This window comes from Cervus canadensis, chromosome 23 (assembly GCF_019320065.1).
Source record: "Cervus canadensis isolate Bull #8, Minnesota chromosome 23, ASM1932006v1, whole genome shotgun sequence".
Taxonomy (NCBI): domain Eukaryota; kingdom Metazoa; phylum Chordata; class Mammalia; order Artiodactyla; family Cervidae; genus Cervus; species Cervus canadensis.
Window position 1 is genome coordinate 57,611,400 of NC_057408.1, and position 6,000 is coordinate 57,617,399.

Consider the following 6,000-nt stretch of genomic DNA (forward strand, 5'->3'; position numbering starts at 1 on the left):
GACCTGTGTCAGAAGGTGGAGAAAGACCAATATAAATTTATTACTATAAAACCACAATATCACAATCGTACAGTTACTTATAAACACGTGTGTCCACAGGCCACTTTATCCCCAACAATGAGCAGGTTCCGGGCACCTAGAAAGAATTCGTGTTTGAGGCAGGCAGGAGGGGGAAGATAGCTCTTACAAGTTTAGGACATCTGGACTACGTAGGAGACACGGGTTCATACCACCCCCCAAAGTCACTATAAGGTTACTTAGACAATTTATAGGAGGAGCTAGAGATCTGGGTCCATGGTAACAGAGAAGAAAGGCTTGGTGTTTGTGTTAAGTCCTTTATAAGAGCAAAATAAATGGAAAAACATCTTCAACATGAGATGAATCAATAAGAAAGCAAAATAAACCCACAAGGGAATGATCCACCTCTTTATTAAATTGTATCATTTTTAAAAGTCTAGTCTTGAATTTTGAGCATTATCTTGCTATCATGTGAAATGAGCGCAATTATGTGGCAGTTTGAGCATTCTTTGGCGTTGCCATTCTTTGGGACTGGAATGAAAACTGACCTTTTCCAGTCCTGTGGCCACTGCTGAGTTTTTTTAAATTTGCTGGCATATTGAATGCAGCACTTTAACAGCACCATCTTTTAGGATTTTAAATATTTCAAAATCCTTCAAGCTAGGCTTCAACAGTACATGAACTGAGAACTTCCAGATGTACAAGCTGGATTTTGAAAAGGCAGAGAAACCAGAGATCAAATTGCCAGTATCTGTTTGGTCATAGAAAAAGCAAGATTTCAGAAAAACATCTACTTCTGCTTCATTGACTATGCTAAAGCCTTTGACTGTGTGGATCAAAACAAACTGTGGGAAGTTCTTACAGAAATGGGGATACCAGACCATCTTACCTGTTTCCTGAGACATCTGTATGCAGGTCAAGAAGCAACAGTTAGAACCAGACATGGAACATCAGACTGGTTCTAAATTGGGAAAAGATTACATCAAGGCTGTATACTGTCACCCTGCTTTTTTAACTTCTATGCAGAGTACATCATGCGAAATGCCGGGCTGGATGAATCATAAACTGAAATCAAGATTCCTGGGAGAGAAAAAAAAAAGATTGCTGGGAGAAATATCAGTAACCTCAGATATGCAGATGACACCATACTAATGACAGAAAGTGAAGAGGAACTAAAGAGCCTCTTGATGAAGGTGAAAAAACTAAGATCATGGCAACCCGTCCCATCACTTCATGGCAAAAAATGGGGAAACAATGGAAACAGTGAGAGACTTTATTTTTCTGGACTCCAAAATCACTGCAGATGGTGACTGCAGCCATGAAATTAAAAGACACTTGCACCTTGGAAGAAAAGCTATGACAAACAAAGACAGTGTATTAAAAAGTAGAGACATCACTTTGCCAACAAAGGTCCATATAGTCAAAGCTTATCTTTCTAGTAGTCATGTGCATAAAGAAAGCTGAGCACCAAAGAATTAATGCTTTTGAACTATTAGTGCTTTTGAACTATGTTGAGAGTAATTCAGGAAGGAGCAATGAATAAAGCTTGCTCACTTCCGTCAGCTAGGAGCACTTTTTGGTTCACATGATGCTTGACCCAATTTTTAAATGTTATGGAGCTAACCACAATCAACCTTGCAATTATCACAGATATCACATCTGAGGGTGTTCTGAAATGTTCTCTAATTACAGCATTGCTTTCTAAAGACCACCATTCCAATTGTATGTTATTTTCCATGTTACAGAAGAATATTCTCAACCAACAAGGAGGCATCAATTTCCTTTGGGAATTGGTCATGGGGTTGACTGGTCCTACACACTTAAAACAACTTAATTAGCCCACAAATGAAAAAAGATCTTTTATTGGTAGAAGGCTGACATTAATCTAAATCTATACAACTGATACATAAAAGCAGTCACCAAGGGAGATTAGACATTTCCAGGAACAGATGGAAAATACTTGTAGATTTCTTCCTGTGTTTAAGAAAACCATCCACCAATTGTGCCCCTTATTGTATAAACGTCACAACAGCCCATTACCATGGCAACACATATACAGATAGATGGTGTGTGCTGCGAAAGGAGCTCTAGTCACAAGATTTTTTTTTTTTTTTAAGATTTTTTTTTTTTAAGTATAGATATAAACAAAGCAGTGATGCCAGAGCTATGGTTTTATTTTGCATTTTGTTTGATTGGTTATGTGGCTTTAATTTTGTGAAAAATCTTCAACAGAATTAATCTTTAATAAACTAGGCAGATTTGTTCAACCTTCTTATGACTTGATCATTATGACAAGACCAAAGTGGAAATCTAACAATCAAACCACATCCCACTCTATTGAAAGGAGGAAAGAAAGAAGGAACCAAGAGAGGAAGATGAGAGAGGGGGGTGATGAGAGAGAGAGGAAAGAGGTGATTTCTAATAGCAAATCTCACTGATGCCCACATTCCTGCAGCTTTACCATAAATAATATGAAACTATTTTCTCTAATTGTGACTAAGCTTTGTTTCTGTGACAAGAATATTAAAATGTGAACTTTTAGCTCAACTGTGACTTCTTCCACTATGAGTATACTTATCTTTATCTGCATTTCAATTCCATGAATAATACACCAGCTTCAGAGGGGAGTCAAAATACACAAAGTAGACAAAACAAACAGAAGTGAAAGAAAAAAAGGGAGAAATTAAAAGAGGTAGAAAAGCTCATTAGGCAGAAACAAGGATGGAGGCTCAGTAAATGAGCGATTATATTACTAATAAGGCCTAGTGAAAAGTAGAAGATAAACTTGCTGGAGACCAAGAATGAAATTAGGAGCCATGCTGACAACCTAGTGCCGGAAAGGAACAGCACCTGCCCTCACTATTCCACACGCATCGAGGGGGAGGGACACCACCCTGGGGGGACACTTCCTCATAATACCTGCTCGTAAATGAAACAGAGAATACCATCTGATGCAAGTGCTGGCTCACTGGGTCTTGCAAAGCTATTCATCCTACCTTTCGATGAGTGAGTGGTACCTTCTTAGATCTGCCAAACTCGGCAGCTGGGCTCTGACTGTTTTAGCGGAACAGCCAGACCTGCCACAGCTGGAAGCAGGGTGAGGGTGGCATTTCCTGCTGCTGTCTCATTTAAACCTTTTCCGCTTTAGTGCATATCCATTATTTGTTCTTTTAAACCTTGTGAAGAGGTTCTGTGTGGCAATGTTGTTGTCAAATAGGGAAAATATCTATTCATTTTGTAAGAAAACTGGTTGCTTTCTTTGCCTGGGAAGTGAACTGGGGGAAATGGTGTCCTTTCTTGCCAGCAGGACAGTCCATGTCTCTGGGGGTTTTAGATGAACACTTCCTTCCCAACTTGGATTCCATTCATCCTAGGCTCCCTCCCTTATCATGTCACATGACCCGGCCTCCATGGTCTGCATCCTCTTGTAACTAAGCACCTTTGCTACACATCTCTGTGGATGTTTCTTCCTCTCCCTCATCAGGTTATAAACATACTGAGAAATATCACTTGGAAAGTTCAAGAGCTTTTCTAACCAACTTTACTTCCTAATTTTCTCCTTGTGCCTTATTTTTTAAAATCAAATCCAAAGATGATTTTGTAATAAAATGTTTCACAATAAATTAATTAAAACAAGACCAAAGGATATTTATCTTTTTTTAAACATAGTAATCGGCAGTAGCTTTAGATTTAATGAAAGACATCTGGAAAATTTTATTTTCCAAGTGCAAAATATCTGAGACTAAACATCATTACATAGGCTCTCTTTCTGGAAAGTCTGGTGATAACCCATGAAACTCAGCAATGGGAGAAAAACATGAAAGTTTTCCCACATTTTTTTGTGAAGCCTAATACACACAGCTTGTGCACATCATCTTGAGGGGCCGGGTCACAGCCTCGGCCCCCAGAGGAGCACCTAGAACAGCCCTGGACAGGTCCACACAGATCAGGGCCAAGTGTGCATGCTGAGGATCAGAGTGAAACAACTCAGTCACAGAGATGGAGAGCCTGCCCAAAGCTTACAGAAGTGAAGTAAAGTGAAAGTCACTCAGTCGTGTCCGACTCTTTGTGGCCCCATGGACTGTAGCCTGCCAGGCTCCTCTGTCCATGGAACTCTCCAGGCAAGAACACTGGAGTGGGTCGCCACTTCCTTCTCCAGGGGATCTTCCCAACCCAGGGATCAAACATGGGATTTCCCAGGCAAGGATACTGGAGTGGGCTGCCTTTTCCTTCTCCACAGGGATTATCTCAGCAAGACAGACGGCACCCATCCTGCCCCTTGTCTCTGCAACTTATCTCTGACATAGTCCTACTTCCAAGGGACTAGAAAATGCATCTGCAAGCAGACATTTAAAAATACTGCCCCCCTGAGACTTCTGTCCACCCCTTCATATGCTGTCTTACATCTGAGGATATGGAAATCTAACACTTTACATGCTGCTTTAGGGGTAGATTCCAGCAGAGACTCCCTAACTTATACTATGAGGCCCACACCACAAAAAAATAGCAAATTAGAGACTTTCTTTCAATGATTAAAAAAGAAGAAAAAAAGATAAAGAAATTTATTCCAAAGCTATGATGTTAAGGGTGATGTGGGATTGTACAAGGAACAAGAAGTAGAGACCTTGAAGCAGAACAAAGAGACCAGAACAGACCCACTTCACAAGAAGCATGCCATGTCTCAGGGAGAGATCCCTTGCGAGGGGGCTGACTTTTTTTAAAAATGGATCTTTTTTAAACAATTTGTGTTCCATCCATTTTCATAACAGCAAAGCTGGAAACAACTCCAATATCCCTTAATATTCAATTGGGTAGAATTGGGTAGATTTGGCCAAAGCCTTCAACTGTGTGGATCACAATAAACTGCAGAAAATTCTGAAAGAGATGGGAATACCAGACCACCTGACCTGCCTCTTGAGAAACCTGTATTCAGGTCAGGAAGCAACAGCTAGAACTGGACATGGAACAACAGACTGGTTCCAAATAGGAAAAGGAGTATGTCAAGGCTGCATATTGTCACCCTGCTTATTTAACTTATATGCAGAGTACATCAGGAGAAATGCTGGAATGGAAGAAGCACAAGCAGGAATCAAGATTGCCAGGAGAAATGTCAATAACCTCAGATATGCGGATGACACCACCCTTATGGCAGAAAGTGAAGAGGTACTAAAAAGCCTCTTGATGAAAGTGAAAGAAATCAAAAAGTTGGCTTAAAGCTTAGCATTCAGAAAACTAAGAAATCATGGCATCTAGTCCCATCACCTCATGGGAAAATAGATGGGGAGACAGTGGAAACAGTGTCAGACTTTATTTTGGGGGGCTCCAAAATCACTGCAGATGGTGACTACAGCCATGAAATTAAAAGACACTTACTCCTTGGAAGGAAAGTTATAACCAACCTAGATAGCATATTAAAAAACAGAGACATTACTTTGCCAACAAAGGTCCATCTGGCCAAGGCTATGGTTTTTCCAGTGGTCATGTATGGATGTGAGAGTTGAACTGTGAAGAAAGCTGAGCGCCGAAAAATTGATGCTTTTGAACTGTGGTATTGGAGAAGACTCTTGAGAGCCCCTTGGACTGCAAGGAGATCCAACCAGTCCATCCTAAAGGAGATCAGTCCTGGGTGTTCATTGGAAGGACTGATGCTGAAGCTGAAACTCCAGTACTTTGGACACCTCATGCAAAGAGTTGACTCATTGGAAAAGACACTGATGCTGGGAGGGATTAGGGGCAGGAGAAGAAGGGGACGACAGAGGATGAGATGACTGGATGGCATCACCGACTCGATGGGCATGAGTTTGAGTAAACTCCAGGAGTGGGTGATGGACAGGGAGGCCTGGCATACTGTGATTCATGGGGTCACAAAGAGTCGGACACGACTGAGCGACTGAACTGAACTGAACTGAACTGGGTACGTTTAAAGTTGTTATGGGCTTCCTTGGTAGCTCAGACAGTAAAGAATCTGCCTGCAGTGTGGGA